At 40.6% G+C, this 17,897-nt stretch overlaps 1 long non-coding RNA gene across 13 annotated transcripts in view; it reads right to left on the reverse strand.

The window, feature by feature from the left end:
• Positions 1-334: 334 nt before the first annotated feature.
• Positions 335-17,897, reverse strand: part of LOC120509196 — a 36,056-nt gene continuing 18,493 nt past the window's right edge. For 3 of the 13 annotated variants that reach the window (XR_005629174.1, XR_005629178.1, XR_005629173.1), the window contains 3 exons: positions 17,503-17,861; positions 14,488-14,770; positions 335-11,045 (listed from right to left, as the gene is read on the reverse strand). This is a non-coding gene — a long non-coding RNA (uncharacterized LOC120509196). The remainder of the gene's footprint in view (positions 11,046-14,487; positions 14,771-17,502; positions 17,862-17,897) is intronic. The other 10 variants (XR_005629183.1, XR_005629182.1, XR_005629185.1 and 7 more) reach the window with 10 other exon arrangements.

Below are 17,897 nucleotides of genomic sequence, written 5' to 3' on the forward strand. Positions count from 1 at the left end.
TTAGGGAAAATTTCATCACTGAGAGGGTGGTCAAGCACTGGAACAAGTTACCCAAAGAAGAAGTGCAGTCATTCTGCCTGGAGGTGTTAAAAAAATGTGTGGATATGGTGCTTAGGAACATGGTTTAGTGCTAGACTTGGCAGTGTTGGGTCAGTGGTTGCACTGAAGATCTCAGAGGTCTTTCCCCACCTTAATGATTCCATGATTCCATGGTCCCTGTGGCAGAAACTCCCAGCAGATATACAGAAAAATGTCAGAAGTCAAACTAATTCTTTTCATGAGATATTTTCCTTGTTCCTATCACTCAGTGCATTAGAGACTGGCAATAGAAGTCGCATTAAAAAAAAATGTTTAATGGTATTTTAAGTTGATTATGTTTTTGGTATTCTTTTGGCAGAAAGTCCTGCAATTTAATTAACTAATTTTGCTGCATGACAAAATTTTATTCACTTGAAACCTCTTTTGCTCCTGGTATTAACATAGTCTATAAATATTCCCCTCCTAAGAACATTCTCCATAACATTTGCTATGGTATAAACCTCAGCCCCCTCCTCCCAAAGAGTTCTAAATTTATCTAGTTTATCCTGGCATGGAAGCAGATACATACAATTACTGACAAGACAACCACTATCAAACCCAACTGTTGTTACCGAGACTGAAATTCTTCCAAAAATTAATTATTTAAAATAATCCAAACGGTGCAAATATCCAAAGATCAGACAGATCTATAAAACTTGCCTGTAGCAAAATCATGCAATTAGAATCATGCTCATAAGTGTTGCAGTCTTAAAACATTAATGGAAGGAGTTATTAAAATTGTATTTGATTTGCATTATTACAACACTGAATGCACTATGGAAAACTGAGTCCATGAGTGAGGTGCAGTACAAACCAGAGTCTTATTATTTGAGTTGGAACTTTAAAATAGACTGTGCTTTACAGTTCTGTCTGAATTTTCTTTAGTTTTATTGCTCTTCTAAATTGATAAGGACTCTTGTTTTTGTATTAGAAATAGAAAATGAGGAGGAGGATAAGAAAATAGTTGTAGATAAAGACTCAGAAAATCAATTTGAGAAAAAAACAATCCTTCCCAAAGTAAGTAATTTTTATCAGAAATTAGATGTGTTGTTGTGATCATAAGTGCCATCAGAAGCCCCAAGAATTGCAGGGTTTCTGTAGACAACCCAGGGAAAAATTGTCCCAAATGTGGAAGCAATTATAAAGAAATTCATGACTCACAGTAAGAATTCCTGGTTTTATTTCCATTACAAATAGAGTGTAATTTGTGCATCTCTATCTGACATCTTTTTATTGGGCACTTACCCTCCCTGACATGTTTATAAAATTACCTGTTTCATTAGTGGGACATCACCAGCAAATCTGATACACAAATATTGCCTTTAATCCAGCAGGAAACAGAGTTTGCTAAAGTCAATGGAATCATTTCAATCGTTTCCAACAGAATTAGAGATAAACCTGTGAGGGTTAAAAAAGATATATATATATAACCACTATTACGAAGTGTAAGAAGGAATACAGGGAATTTTCTTTGTAACTGAGATATTTTTAGGTTTTTTATTCTTTAGAATCCCTGTACAGGCACGTCCCTCATGCACAGTTGTCAAAAATAGTGTTTAGGCTTTTAGACTCAAGTTGATTTAATCCAGTACAGAAGTGTGCTCTAAATTTTTCAGGGCAGTGAAAATATGTAAAAATTGTGTCTTCACGTTCAAAAGCTCCATTTCATTCAGAAGAACAGTGCCAATAAATTAAATAAATGAGATAATTTCTATTAAAAATAGAAATAGTGTCTTGTAGAAAAAATACTCTTTCTTCTGAACTTAAACTATGTTTTAAAATTCAGTATTCAGATCCTTAGCAGGTGTAAATCATCACAGAAATTATGCTGTTACACTTTACATGATATTACCAAATTGTCTTGCTGGTAATTAAGAATATCCTCTATGGAATAAGGACCAATGACAGGAGAAAGTATAAGTTGATATTGTCTCAGCACGCCTAAGTGGTAGACAGAAATATTCATGTGCATAATCTTGCACCTTCCCTACATGATACCCAGTGGGCTGAAGTAATAGTGTACAGAATTATCTTGGAAAAGGCAATTCTCAACAGAAACTAAAAAATCTTATGAGTTGTCTGTGTTTCTCATAATTATACATGGCTAAAATGAACATAAAACTAACAGGCATGCTCTAGAAAAATGTTTCTTTAAAAATATTTCTTTAAACTCTCAGCACATTATACTCAAATGTTTTCCAAGCTCAAATTTTCTGTATTTCATTCCAAGAAAATCAGTATCCCTTTCTCCATTTCTGTCATGTCCATAACATACAGCCCAGGGAAACCCATGTCATTCCTATTATTCAGGAAGGCAATGAAGCTGTTCTGATCAAAGATAAAATTTCTGAATTTCTGGTGTAAATTTCAGGGGAAAGGCCTGAATTCAACAGAGGCTTCCATGAGAGCCAAGCAGCCACTCTGTCTTCTACAGCACAGCTCCTCTAACTCACCAACAGAGACCCTCTGCCAGAATCAAACTTTTCTTTAAAACACAAGTGCTCTCCTTCCTCAGCATTAAAAGTGATTCTTGTGAAAATTATTTTCTTCTGATTCTTGTGAAAATTATTCTCATCAGCTCCCTTAAGGACATGTCCATTATGAGCAGCCGAGGCTCAGGGCTGGCATTTCAGTTCATGAAACATGCTCTGACCTATTTGTTCAGCTCATGGCTCTCCCCAGTATAATTTGGACTTTAGAAATCACTTTTCTTTAGTTCTGGCTAAGTTACTGTGAGGATGCAAGATCTAAATTCCATGTAATGTGATGTTATAACCATGGAACATCAGCATACAGCTGATGACCAAGTCCCTATTTTCTGATTTTGGATAAAAAGGCCAATATAAGTTTCACTATCCCCCAAAAAATTTTGGAAATAGTCAACTGAGAGAGGAAAAAATGCAATGCATAATGGTGAATGATCCATGAATGCATGTGTTTAAAATGTCCTGTAAGTGCAGAGTAACCAGAATCATGATGTCATAAATATATGGCATTTAAAGGCCAAACATATTAAGACCAAAAAATATTCTGTATAGATTATGTGTGAGCATCCTTATGGCAGATACTGGAGGATATTCTAGATTCTAGCAGAACTCAAGAAAGAATTAGGCATATATGTACATATAGGAGGAGTTTTTGATATCATATAAAATGTAGAAAGCATAAAATACTGTGTATTAGAGGTCCCCTGAGCAAGAACTATTATCTCAGCATCAACTGCAAACACATTACCATCAGAAGACTTATTCCAAGGTATGGAAAAAATCCACTAACAGCAGGGAATAGAAACATTTGAAAGCTCCTCTGGAAGCCCTCAGAACCAGACCAGGATGCCTCTGTGCAAGGCAGGCTCCAGCAGCTCTGATCAGGCACTTCCCTGATCGTCATGTCTGCACATTCCAAGCAGGAACGTGCTGAATATTAGCATCTTTCTGAAGCTGCTTAATGTGTGAGGCTCTTTTTTAATCTCTTGGTATCCTGTCTGCTTGTGGAATGCAGAGAAGTGTATTTTTTCCCCCTTATTAATATAGAACTTACAAGTAAAATGTTACCTGTAGCAATGCAGGAAGAATTTTGTACAGAGGGAAAGTTCTGTGTCCTGCCTACTAAATGACAGGCACGAGCAGCTCCTTCTGTACAGCCCCCAGTGATCACATCCCACTTTGTGCACACTGGAGCTTTCCAAACCTCCAGAGTTTTGTGTTTAGCAAAGCAGATGTGCAAATGGAGATCCGGGTGACCTCCCCTCTGAGAAGCAGGCCTTTGACACACATTACTCCCCTGCTGACAGCACCAGAAGTGTGGATCAGTTGGCATTTCACACCTGCAACTAATGTAGAAGTTGTAACAATATGAGTGAGCATTAGGGAGAGAAGGGATCCTTTGGACATAAGCCAGCTATATTTAACAGGAAAGGTGCAAATCCACATTATGACTCAGGATATGTATGAGCTGCAGCCCTTCTACAACCTAGAAAGAAAGAATTATATCCAAGGGAACTTACCTCAAAGAGTTTCTCTTTCCTCAGGCAGAAGTGATGATTAGGCTAAAACTGGCCATTTGTTTTATCTGTGGGTCAGGAATAGACAATTTAGTCCTTGCAACTTCAGCTGTCTTGGCTCAAGACCCTGACCTACAATAAATACCTCTTCCAATCAATAGAGCACTGAACTTGGAGTACAGCCAAGGACCTTTCCCAGCAACTTTGGCCTGGACTGAGCTGACCTGGTAAATCTGCAGGGCTTGGGGAGGAATCTCACTGAGGATCCTGAGCTCTCCAAGTCCTCCAGGCCTTGGGAAGTCTGTGCCTCCAGTTAGGCTGGTGGGGACAGGAATTACAGCAGCTTTTCACATGCTATTTTCTTGACAGATGCTCTGCACTGCTCCTTGGGCTGTTTGGACTTTCCTAATGCTGCAGCACATATCCTACAACACTCATCACTGCTCAGGGCTCTCTTCACTGAAGCAGGTCTATCAGCTGGAGAGCATTTGGGGTTGGATGTGTTTGCTTCCCCATTTAGGAGTAGCAAATCTTGTTGGGTGGATAGAAAGGTACCACCATCCTTTTTACCAGCACGCTCTAGTCCTGAGAGCTCATCTCCTCTGGATGAGTTCTGGAGGTTTCTTTGCCAGTGTCCAAAGGTGGCTGCCCTGATCCCTCCCTACAGCCTGATGCCTTCTGCCTTTCTTCCTGCCTGAGAAATGTCACAACTGAATGAGCAGCTTCAGCTCCTCCTGCCAGGGTGGGAAGGGGCCACAGCAGCACATCTCTCCTTGAAAATCAGGGTGCAACCCCCACCAAAACAGGCCCCGGGCAGTTAGGTGACACTTCCTTGAGAAAGGAACCGGTTTGTCACCTCTTGCTTAACGGTGTCACCTCAAGGGAGAGCTGAGGAGCACCTATGGGCAGGACAGATAAGGCTGCATTATTAACAATATATTCATCTTGTTCTGAAGATCGTGGAATCATAGGAAAGCTTGGGTTGAAAAAGACTTTCAAGATCACCTAGTTCCAAGACATTATATTTTCTAGCCTCAAAATGTGACACAACTTTAAAAATGTGGTGAGAGTCTCACTTACATAAATGTTAATTTATAGATTGTCCTACCAAAGAAAGTAAAGCATCTCTCCCAACTCATCTTCCTGATTTCTCTTAGAAGATAAAACAGCTCCAAAGTAGATGAGAGTTGTCACCATCCATGACCCCTTGGGCTGAGAACTGTATGAAAACATAGAAAAGGTGTTCTTAATCCAGAATGACATAAACTATAAGTATGTGTGAACACTTTTGTGTAAGGTGACTGTATGTATGTACTCTGCAAAATGTATTTTGGATGTAGCTGAGAATAGTAGTGCACACAATTCAAAGTTACCAGGAATATTAAAACAGGTGGGAAAGGCACAGAAGAGACAAAGGAAATTGTAGATAAAGGCAGGAAAAAAGGAAAGATGATAGATGTGGAGACAGCTAAGAGGATGACAGGTGTGACAGGCAGGATGAGGTAGGACAAATCCAAATGGTTCATTAGATGGGAAAATGCCTCTCTGGCATTGTACCTTTAGTTTGTTTCTCCACAGTGCTGTTACAGTTCTTTTTCTACTACAAATGTAGTGCTGAAGTTCTCCTGATTAGTTTTTCCCCCCTGTGTAAGGTGTCCTTTACGCTGTGATGAGATCATTTGTGTATTAGTTCATTTTAATCTTTTCAGAAGGAATCCAGGAACTGCGGTGAGGTCATGGCTGCAGTAATGTCTAAAAGGATGGTTTTATAGAGAAGGGGAGGAATATTCCTCTCATTTAGCAAAACTGTAACAAAATTTGTGGCTCTCAAGTGTGCTGGACAAGTTAAGGTTTGGGTTTTTTTTCTTTTGCATGTATTTGCAAAGGACAGCCTGCTTCATACTCTCGTTCTTTCCCTAAGTATTGCATAAGTCTAATAAATGCTGCAGACAAAGCACCCTGTTAGAATTCCACCTGGACAATCCTCTAGCATCATCCCAACCCATGGCACCTCCTGGTCTTATTATGAAGAGAAGGGTAAAAAAACCCAGACTCCCCTGATGGCCTGAGTGTCCTCATATCAGACCTTCTGTACCATTGAGAAGTCAGATGCCCCACTAAGAGCATCCTTGGTCCCACCTCTTTCAAGGAGGAAAATCCTAGGGGCACCCCCCAGGGCCATGGTATCACCCTTTAATATGACATATTTGTGCCTCATGGGTCAACAGAATAATGTCAGGCATGAATTTGGACCATGACATTTCAGGAAATGACCCAAAAATAAAAGTGCCAAAATTTCACTGTTACTCTGATTTTCATCTCCAGTCTTTTCCACTCTCTGTGGACGTGACAAGACTTAATGATATAATTCTGGAAGGTCTCTGGATGGATTTAGTACTGGAAAGAGACATGTAGACAGATGGAATCACATGCCTTGCTTTGCCATGACCAATGTATTATATTTTAATGTGTTCCAGTGAACTTTAAAATTACTCCCCAGCATGCATTGGTCAGAGAGGTTATTCTGAGTATGCCATTTTCCTGGATCCTTGAGATCATTCCCTCTGGATCTGTTGGATCAACAACAGAGTGCTGATAACAAATGCACTGCTGCTTAAACCCAGCACTGTGCTTTCTCCCTCTTTGCTAAGTGGACTTTTGCATACCAAGAGTTACACTGCTCCTCTTTTAGCAACTTCAGGGCATTAGTCATGTGCTCAAAACCAGTTCCCCTTTCATATCTAGAGACCAAACATCTTGGATGATCCATGGGACACAGAAGACGCCACAGGCTTAGTTTTGCTCCAGGGGTTTGAGAGATTTAGTTACCCAGAGAGGAGTGGGAGATTAATGGTGCTCGTTGATGGTGACAGGGACCTGTGTGCTCTAAATCCCATCACAGGCAGAGAAGAACCCACCTCTACACACTACTAATATGCATAACTGTGGAAAGCCTTTTAAATAAAAAAGACTAATTAATAATGCTTAGTGGTCTAGGTGTCTAAGTATGAATTGTCAGGGATTTCTGCAGGCTCAGGGAGGTGGGGAAATGGGTTAACATTGCATTGTTTCAAATTACAGGGTTTTAGAGTGTTTCAAACGAGATGCAGAGAGGGTTTCCACACCAGATTTGAGACGTTTGCTCTCTTTTGTTTGTACTCAAATTTCGGCTTCATCTCACATTGTCATTCTACCCAGGCTGCTTCCCAGACCAGCTAATTTGTCTACCTGTGTTCCATTTTAGGCCTTGGTTTTAATTTGAGGATGATTCCTGCTAATACCAAAGACTGGATAGGACATCCATTAAAAGTCCACACAGCAATTGAAATGGAAAATTCCAAAAGAAACCCTATTAGAGTTTTTCTCCATCAAATCAACATTACAGACTTCTTATGCATTTCTTAATTAGACATTGATATTAACTGGACTGTTGCATGATTTAAATCTAGCTCTTAATCTCAGCTATTCTATGCTGCTGTAGTTTTTATGACATCCAACTAGTGACTGCTTTATGCATTAATCTATCTGGAAAACCACCTTCACATTTTTTTTGTCTTTTTTTAGAAGAATAAAGGCCCCAAGAAGGAAATGAAAGCTTTTGGGTTCAGCCATTAGTAATTTTCTGCTTAGTATTTGAAAAATTGCTTATTTTAATTGCTTCATAGAAGAAAAAGATATCAAAGCTAACGTTCTTTCTCTCCAAACTTTGTAATTATTTCTCTCAGACTCTTATTTGAAATGCCTTGAAAGGATTTTCATTGAAATGTAGATTTCTTCTCTTTCAAAAGTACTTTTATTCCCCCGTGCTTCTTTCCTTTTTTTTTTTTCCTATTGACTTCCTCTCTAGATTTAGAGCAAAAACATAGTCTCCAATGTCTGGACACTGCAGCATGTGTCACACAGATGTCCCTAAAGTGACATCTTCTTTAAACCTAACCTTCCCATGGCCTATAGACTCTGCTGACAATTTGCCTTAGGTCTTAGTCTGGTACCCTTGGGCTTCCTCCAGGGATAGCAAAGAAAAGTCATAGGCATTATAGGGGTTTGCCCTATCTGCTCATTATGAAATGTATTGTGTTATTTGCTAATTAATATCACCACCAAAATTAGGAATCTAATGGAAAAATTCTATAAATATGAGTGTCAATGAGCTGCAGCCAAGGCATAGGTAAGCCTTGTATAATTTTGGGTTCTGTTTCCAGCAGAAATCCTGAGTTATTATAAATTCCTGTAAATTCTGAATATCCTAATCCAGAAGGGAATTTACTAGCCAAACCCTGTAGTTAGTTCTGCATTGTATTTAAATGTCAGTAGCACAAAGCCTGAGGATCATGCTGGTCTCCACATGAATCCTTGACACCAATACAGCAATAGTAGCAAGAAGTTCTTTATTTCACCTATACATTTTCAGAGAGCATTATTTACTAATAGATTATGATCTGGTCAAAATGATCTATACATTCATTACATCTGGAGTGGGCTTTCATAACTCACAGGACCTGAGAATGAGGCAAAACTCACATTTGTTTATAGTGCTGCAGCTCTGCTCAGCAAGAAAAGGTGCAGAGGAAACACTGTCCTAAGCACTTGTGGTCTGCTCTGAGTCCCAGGTGATTTCTCATGCCAGCTCACAAATATCTTTAAGAGCCTCAGAAGAGTGGGGACCTGGCTGCCTCAGAGCCACCTCAAAATGCAGCTGCTCCCTTGCAAATCAGTCACCCCAGGAGCCTCCTGCAGTCGTGGCTGAGGTTATCTCCCAGGGGAAATCTTCCCAGTGGAACAAAACATTTTGAGAATAGAAGGTGGAAATGAAGCTAAAGCATTCTCAATATCAGATTTTGCACTTTTTTTTTTGCAATAACACATAAGGAAGAAAGAGAATAAGAAAATGAGTTAGAGGGAGATGGAGAGAGAGATGGTCTATTAAGCAAAGCTACTTTTTACTCTCTGAATTTACAGTCCTGATAGACATCTTTTTTCAAAATTACTCATTTTTTATATTCAGATACTCCAGCTTTCAGTACTAGGTCCTAGATTTGTCTGGACAGATTACCCTCTTATTTCCACAATGAAACTTAATTATCCTTTTTACATCTTCAGATACTTCCAGTTATTTCCTGAACTGTTTCTGGGGACAGAGAGCAGCTGATGGGTCAGTCAGTAAAGTAAATACTATGCCTCCCTACTGTTTTTAAGGTAATAGCCCTTTGGCCCCAGGTCTTTTTAGAATATTTTGAGGGTTAGTACATATAATTTGCTCAGATCTACTTTTCTGAGCTCTTTCCTTTTTGTGACTAGGCAGAGACTCATCATTTTCTCACCACCTTTCTGTGTATTACTTGGAAGCATCTAAATGTGACTAACTCACCTGGAATCCATAGAGGGATATTTGAATGCGTCATCTCTGAGACAAGAATAACTCCTCCTGAAATCCAGGGAGGAATTGACTGCGTGGTTTCAAACACCCCTTCCTGTACCCCTGCTGTTGCAGCAAGAAGGAATGTGTCCGAGTACTTAAAGCCCAAACGAATAAATAAATTGGTGCAAAGCAATGGTAGGAGCACAGAGGGGTGTGGAAGTTGCTGGTATTGAGTAGTTACTGGATTTTAGGACACTCTAGGTTTCATCTGTAAAGAAACCTCTAACGCATGATCCATTGTCACTACCTTCTGTCTGAGCAGAACTAACACAGAGCTGTCAACATGAAAATATCACCTAAGATAACCCAGGACCCACAAATACTGAACAGAAAATTATAATGAGTATCCATTCAGACTTTGAGAGTTATTTTTTAGCTTTTTTTTTATTTTTTTAAGTCTCGGTTGTTCAAATTAGAAAGTAAAGTGTTACAACTAATTAAAATATAAATTGGCTAGAGAAAATCACCCAAATCATCAGGAAGTAGAGAGAGAGCTCAACTGGGCATGTGTTATAGAATCCTTTATGAATTAAATGTTAAATCCTAAAGGGCTGACCTGGCAAAATAATCTTAATATATAAATAGAGCAGGTGTTGCTGTGGTATCCAGGTACTCTTTACTGGGTTGAACAAGTAATGGTCAAATGCAGCTTAACTAGGCTGGGATGAACAACAGACTTTGTATGGACTTTATATATTGTATACACCCTGAATTAAACAAAAATTCTCTTACCCTGGCACAGTATTGACACTGCAGTCACATCTCCACATAGAAGTTTCTTCTTCCAAGCCCAACTCATGATCCCAGCCTGCAAGCAGGAACCAGGATGGTTCAGTATCACTGAGTCTGTCATACCAAAACCAGAAATTAAGATGTCACTGCAGTATAAAACACAAGTTTCTCTGTCACACCCAACCTACATTTTCTCCAGATGAGCTCATCCTACTGGGTTTCCACTGTCCTCAGAGAACAGATAATCTGTTTCCTATAAATACAATAAAGAGTGCTTCAAATGACATGACATTTTTTCAATTCATCATTTCAGTGATTCAAAATAAGTGTGGAAGGAAAAGATGCTGAAAGCAACAAGAAGCAGGAGCCCAGAACTGAGGAGCTCAGGAGGCTGAGTTCCCATTTTTGTTGTTGATGGATTCTCCCATCTCAGACCTGTCACGTGAACCTTCAGCCTGGGTGACTTTACCTGCCTCCACAGAATTCTGCAACCCTGTGTGCTGCACAATAAACTGGGTCCTGATCTCATCTCTGCCCTCACTCCCTGCAACTGGAAAAAGAGTGATAAAAAATAATAATAAGCCCAGAATAATTATGTATTGTCTTTATAGTGAAACAGGCCTTGAGCATGGTGATCTCTCCACTGGGAGAAGTCCCATTTAAAAAATCTCCCTGGCATAAAAATGAATTGGATCCTGTTACATGAATGGCCTGTGTTTACTATTCTTTTCACTCACCTTCCAATTGTTCATTTTCTGAGCTGACTTGTGCCTCTTCCTCTGCTGTCAGCAGGAATTGGGTAACAAGAACTTGCTGGAAATGGAGTGGTAAACAAATAAGCAAACACAGAAAAGAACCTGCTGACTTGGCAGATGCACTATTACAACCAAGATGTAAAACTATCAAACAAAAATTGCAACTTCTGAATGTCTCATGACTCACATCACAAACAGTAAGGGAGGAAACTGAAAGAGGATTTTGATCAGTGATAATGAATTTGGAACAACACTGGATTTTGAGATCATAGGAAAATCAGGACAAGTCTGGGTTGAATTCTTGGTCTGAATCAAATATTGTTCTTCCTGTAGCCATCAATCACTACATCCATTATCTGTAAAAAGGCAGCACTTGGACTATCCCAATAGCAATGACCACTCTACTATAACAAGAAAATCAGTCAGCATCTTTGCTCTAGGGTAAGGAAAATATTTGGACACTTCAGGAGTAGTCATTTCTCCTCCCAAGAGTCCAACACCTCTAAGTGTGTTACCAGGGCTCCTTGCTTCATCTGTTTCAATTTTGAAGCTCTTGGAAAAGGTAACAGTTCACAACTGCTGCAATGGTCTTGCCCCAGGGAGATGGACAAAACAGCAGGGCAGAGGCAGAAACACCACAAGGAACCTAACGGATGTTTTCTTGGGAAAAAAGAGGAGATTAATTAAAGGGGAAAATCTGCTGGTCATTAAGTGTCCTGGAGCAAGTATTGTGACACTGAAGCAGTGAGTTTCTGTGTGGCTTTAAGACATCTGCCCTAAGGAAACATTTGCAATTGAAACTGTGTCCTCTTTTTCCCAAGTCTCGGATTCCCATGGGCCAGCAGTTGCCTTGCTAAATGAAATGCTTCTTTAGGGAGACTGGCTGGCCCCAGGGACTGGTAATGCAATATAGAGCCTTTCATCTCTCACCCATGAACCCAAGTCAAACAGAGTTTGGTAAATGGCCAATAACCCCTACCATTCCAGGGCTGTTTGGTGACCTGTGCGAAATGAGGAGGGTCATCTCTGTGTCTGTTTACTAGAAGGCAAGTGTCAACTTCACCATAAAAAAGGACACAGTTACTACTCATTATCACCCAATTTAACATTCTGAAGACAAGAGAATGAGCCTGGAAAACTCAGCCATCTTCTGACCCAACCATGGCGGTCCCAGTACATCAGGGCTTGAAGAACATTAATGAGGACAGTTGCATTGTAGCAAACCAGGCTGTGCCTCTCCTGCCAACAAGAAATCCAAGTCTGAGCTGCTCTCAGCTGCATGTGATTACAGTCCTTCCCAGATCCACATGGAAATTCACAGGACTCAGTTCAGTTTTGGGGGGCATCAGGCACTAAAGCACAACCATGAAGTTTGCAGACTTCTGCAAATCTGCATTTATGGTCTTAAATATACACAGGCAACTTGCAGAGGGACCCAGAATCCAGCAGTGATAGAGTTAATGTGCTGAGAAGCCCTGCACTGAAAGTCTCTGTTCCCTCACCCATCGTGAATATAGTGTTCTGGTTACCAAAATAGCTGTATTTGGAAGGGTTGAAGGCCAGAAGCTCACTGCAGTACCCACTCTTGCCCTATGCACTGCTCATTTTAAGGTCAGACCTTTAGCATCAGGAATCTGTTAGAAGAAAGAGGAATCGCTTTAAAAGTTGTTGCCACTCTGGGGATTACCCTGGAAGGTCTGAGAGGGTAAAGGAAAGGGCAGGGGCAGATAAACACTTGGCCACATGAAAAATCAGCTGCCCCTAAATTTCAATACATCTGCATAAACCTCCCAAAACTGCAGCCAGCTTGTTCTTCCTCAGTGTTCCTGGTCACCTCTCTCATTTTGCAGCCCTTCTCATGCCACAGCAATGCTAACTCTGTCGTTGTCAGCTGAGTTACTGTTTAATCCCTCCTATCTTGATTAATTGCATTAAATTGGTATACCTATGTTAATTAAACAGAAGCTGGCAGAGGCAGCTTTTACTTCTTGTTCTTTCGTGTAGATCATTTCCCAGGGCTTCACAGGTTGTGGAAAAATAACAATACAGACAGACCACACATCATATTTCAGCACAGCTGATAAAGCTATTTTACTCATACAGTGGTCCATGATTCTTTTTGCATATCTCCGTATAGGTTTAATTACCATGCTGCTGCTGCATGGCAGCTCTTCTCGCGTTTTCTTTTTTTTTTATTTGTATTATTTGCAAGTCATAATCATGTTTTCCTGTCATCCCCGAGCAATGTGCATGCGTGCGTACAGGCAAATGCCAAGCCTGGAAAGGAAATTTGATGCGTGTCCATGAATTAGAGTTTTCAAACTTTGGCTGAAGATTAGTACATGTAAACATAGCTCTGCCCCCTTCATCTTGGATAATTGGTCACAAATGCTACTTGACACTTCTCAAATCAGACACTTTACATACTTCTGAGCATAGCTGAACTTTTTTGGCAGGAATTAATTTGCTTTGCAACTTAGCTGCTCATTCCTGGCCCGATCCCTGCTCCAGTGATTTCAGGGCAATGTTCTGCCAGTGTGAGGAGCACAGAGGCAGGACCGGATCTGTTTGCTAGCGCAGACGAGCCCGGCTTTGTTGACTGCCTCAGAAAAACAATTACTGCAGCTAATGCTCTGCCCTTTGCCAGCCTTGATTAACATGGGGATTTTTACCTTCAGGCCCCTCTTTCTATTCCAATTACTGAGCCAGTTACAATGCATCAGGGGACATCTCAAAAGAATGGAGAAGGCGATGTAGCATCACCAGAAAATGCAACTTTTGAGACTCCAAGACCCTTCCACAGCATTACCAGCTTTATGGGAGATGGTCACAGACACATCCAAGGAGACTCTCCCACTTTTTTTCCTGCCCCTCCTGCAAACAGTGGACGCTCCAGCAGAGAAGGGAAATCCATTTCTGGAGTAGTGATGGAGTTTGAAGCAGGCACAGAATTTTGTGCTATTAAGGAGCCCCCTGTTTGCTCTGACAGTTCAGCGTGTTTACTCACCGTGCACCAGTACTGCGAGAGCTGAGCAGACCATATGCTCACTTAGAAGGACTGCCAGGTCTCAGGGAGCACTACTGTGCCTATTCCAGGAGGAGTCTGGGGCAAGAACACATTCCATAAAGGATTTCACTAGGAATATTGTGTTTTATCTGGCGATTTATTTCTGTCCAGTCTCTGGACTAAGTGGCAGATTATCAGCATCCCCATGTAGATCTATGAATAACCAGTGGAAAATCTAATTTGCCCTTTATTCACTGGGATGTTGATAAGCTGCAGCATATTAAAAATATTTGTCAGTTTGTTCTTCTCAGCTATCAAGTGGGGTATGTGCCAGCATGCCCTCCTCACGCTGGCTGCTTCTCCGAGAAAATGGAGAGAAAATGATGAAACAATGTTGGTTCTAGAAGAGGGTGAGCATTTGTATGAGTTATTTTAGGATTATTGTCTTGCTGCTAAACTAAAACTAAATCTGTAAATTAGATTGAGCTCCTACCTGCAGAAGCAAAGGGTGGAACTTTGTGCTGTGCTTCATGTGTAGAGAAGAGCAAATCCCTGGTGGTGCACTCATGTTTCCTTGTTTCTCAGGGCTTCCTGCAGCTGAAAGCACTGATGAGGAGTAGCCAAGACAGAAACAGTCCCCACCTCTGGCCTCTGGTGGCTTGTGCCATGACCAAGAGCTGAGCCACAGCCCAGGGCTAGGGAACCAGCTGCATCAGCCACCTCCCTGAGTGCTTGGTCCCCAGGCTTTCCAATCAGGGCCTTGTGATGGTTCATCTCTGGAAAAGAAGGGTAGTTCATGTTATCAGAAATATGGCAGATTCACTGTGGAGAAGCAATAATTGCCCCAGGATTTGTCATGGAATAATTAAAAAAAAGACATGACATTTTAGTATGTCTTGAGTTTTTATAGATTCATACTTTAAAATAAACAAATTGAGATGTATTTTGCTTCCTTCTGTTTAACTCTGATATTTGAATCACTGTGGGAGTGGTGGGTATGATATTTCTAGGTGAACAAGGCAACAATTGGCCAAGAGATACAGCACAGCTCTGAAGTCTGAGCTAAAGAGGATGTTTGGTTTCTATTACTATTATCTATCACTATAAATTTAGCTTTCAGGTCCTAGACATTTTAAAATAACATGTCTAGTTTTGGAATAGGAGACTATCAGAAAATGTGAATTACAGGTTACAGGCTTCCAGGATTTGCAGTAAAAGAACTATTACAGTAATTACACCTGTAGAGTACTCATTTATGTTGTTATTAGGGGAAAGAGATGGGAGAATTAGGATGTATGGAAAGAAAACATTGCAGAAGGAGAGCTAAGTAGTTTAACTGGGACAAAGATCTGTGATGGCTCTTGGTCACACTTGTGTTTTCAGCACTTGAAGCACCATGTGCATGAGGACCTGCAATGTCCAGGGATTTAGGTGAAACCACTCTGGATCACCAATATCTGGTACAAATGGACACAAACCTCAGCCCCCAGGACAGCCCAGCCTCACACTCAACCCCCAGACTGGGAGTTGATATGTTTTTGTACCATTGGCCTTTGCTGGGTGCAAATGGGGATTGACCAAGTGACTCCATGAGCTCCATTCTTCAGAGAAAAAAGTCCTTCCCCATCCTCAAAGAAAATCAAACCCAGACTCTTGAACATTTGAAATAAGACTAGAATAAGGAAAAACAAAATGTTTCTTTTCAGGGGAGAGGTGAATCTCCATTTTGACTCATTATTTTGTCAAGGCTAAGTGGCCATTATTAATCCGTTGGTACTTGCTGGTGTAAATCCACTCTGTCACATCCTGGATGTCATTACTTAAAGTCAGCAAACTCATGCTTCAGTGGCTGAAGATTTGCTTGCTTAATGCCTGGTTTCATCAACAAATTCAGGCTGGCAATGACATCCTCCTTGTCCAAGCTAATATACAGCCTTGCACTGTCCTTGTTTCCCTGCCCATTCAAACTTATGGCTCTGTGTTAGTGTCTACCAAAACCCAACATTTCAGCTGAAGAGAATGAAGTGATGAATGAACATGAGGTTTGCATGTAGATAATTAGAAGTCTGGCTGGGTAGATCACATTATTTAATGTATCATCATTATGTTTGTTTTTAAAAAGCATTTAAAATATATTATTTCTTATATTACTCCATCTCTTCAGTGCTCTGACTCCAGGCATGAATCGTGCTGTGTGTTTTGGTAGAGATTTGTTTTCTAAAACATGATAGAACCATGTGGATATTAAATCATGGCTGTAAAAACTGAGTTGTCCTTACTTGAGGAAACTCTTGTGTCAGGAGTAAAAGTCCTTGTTTGGCTGTGCTGCAAGAAGCAGGATGATATTTAATTATGACAGCTGAAACTCATCTCTGAGTGCAGACAATATTGATTTGTTCTAATATAGAAAAAGTGGAATTAAAAAGCTGATTTATTTAGAAATTTACGTATTCCTAAAAATGTCTGTTCAGCTCATTTTTAAATTTGATTTCTTATCCCAGGTGAATTACACTGCATTTCTGAATCTCAAGAACTGCCTGTGCCTGATAACAGCTGATCGAAGTACCAGCATAATTCAGTTGTTTTGATTGTAAGATTTTCGTTTGCTGCTTTATTGGACAATGGTGTTTGCAAAAGAGGTGAAGAGCACCAGAGATGGAATTACAGCCCGCAGCTGGTACATGAGACTTAATATTAGGATAGGACCATAGTCTATAGGTCAGTGGCAAATGATACCAGCTAACAGGCAAAATCAGAGCCTGGTTCTGAAAAAAAACAGCAAGGAAAGTCTGTGCCAGTATCCCAGCATGACAAATGAACTTGGGCAAGTTGAAGATAATCAGGATTATTTAATATTCCACAGCTTTACAACTTGATACTCTGTGGACAAAAGATCAGAAGTCTGCTGAATCCAAAGTTTTGAATCTTTGGGTCAATATGCTTCTCATGTCTTCAACATTGTTTAATTTAGGAGGGAACAGTTCTGAGCTAAGATAAGATCTTAGACAAAATTGACGTGGACTCACAACATGGCCTAACATAACAATTTAATCTATCCTGTGCTTCCCCTGAAAGAAGGCTTAATAACTGTGGTATGATTTCACCTGCTGCTTCTAACATTTGCTCATTCTTTTTTCCTGAGCAAATTTGGATTATCAGATGGCGAGAAGCTTTGTTCATGGTAGACAAACTTGAATTCATTTAGGATTAATAACAATAGGTTCAATCTTGGATTCAATGGCAGTTCTTAATGAATGGAGTCTTTGGAAGATAAATGTTTGTTTGTGTGAAAAGAGAAATAATTAATTCTCCATTTTTCTGGGTATGAGGTGATTATAGTACATATCACAAAATGTTTTCCCTCTGTTTCCAGCCCTGGGTATAAGAACTGCAGGAATGTTCCCCAAGCCCCAGCATTGCAGATATGAGCCATTTTGACCTTGTCATTTCAAAATCTGAATTTTGCAATGAATTGTTTGTGTGAGAAAAAAATGTATCTCTTACTCACAGTACTCTCAGGTCCTCCTGGTGATCTGATGCAGGGCAGCGAGGAGGGAGGGAGGAAGGTCCACGTCGCTGCGATCCATCAGCAGCCGTGGGTCAGCACAGGGTTACTTGGATGAAGGAATCAAGGCTGCATCTGGATTGTGGCCCAATCCTCACCATTGTCTTAGACATGGGCATCTTCCAAATTCCTGTGGGAAATCCCACGTTCTTCATTACTGTCCCTGTCTCTTGGGAAGCAGCCGGAGCCCACGCGACCACCGTGCCCGGCCAGGAGAGGCTGTGCTGCCCAGCACCCGGTACCCGCTGACCTCAGGAGGAATTAACAGGCTTCAGCAAACGTACCCTGCAGGCAATTTTACCCTGGAAAAACATCACCCACATTGCTAGAGTTTAGGA

The sequence above is a fragment of the Passer montanus genome, unplaced genomic scaffold, assembly GCF_014805655.1.
Source record: "Passer montanus isolate IOZ18808 unplaced genomic scaffold, ASM1480565v1 scaffold5, whole genome shotgun sequence".
Lineage (NCBI taxonomy): Eukaryota > Metazoa > Chordata > Aves > Passeriformes > Passeridae > Passer > Passer montanus.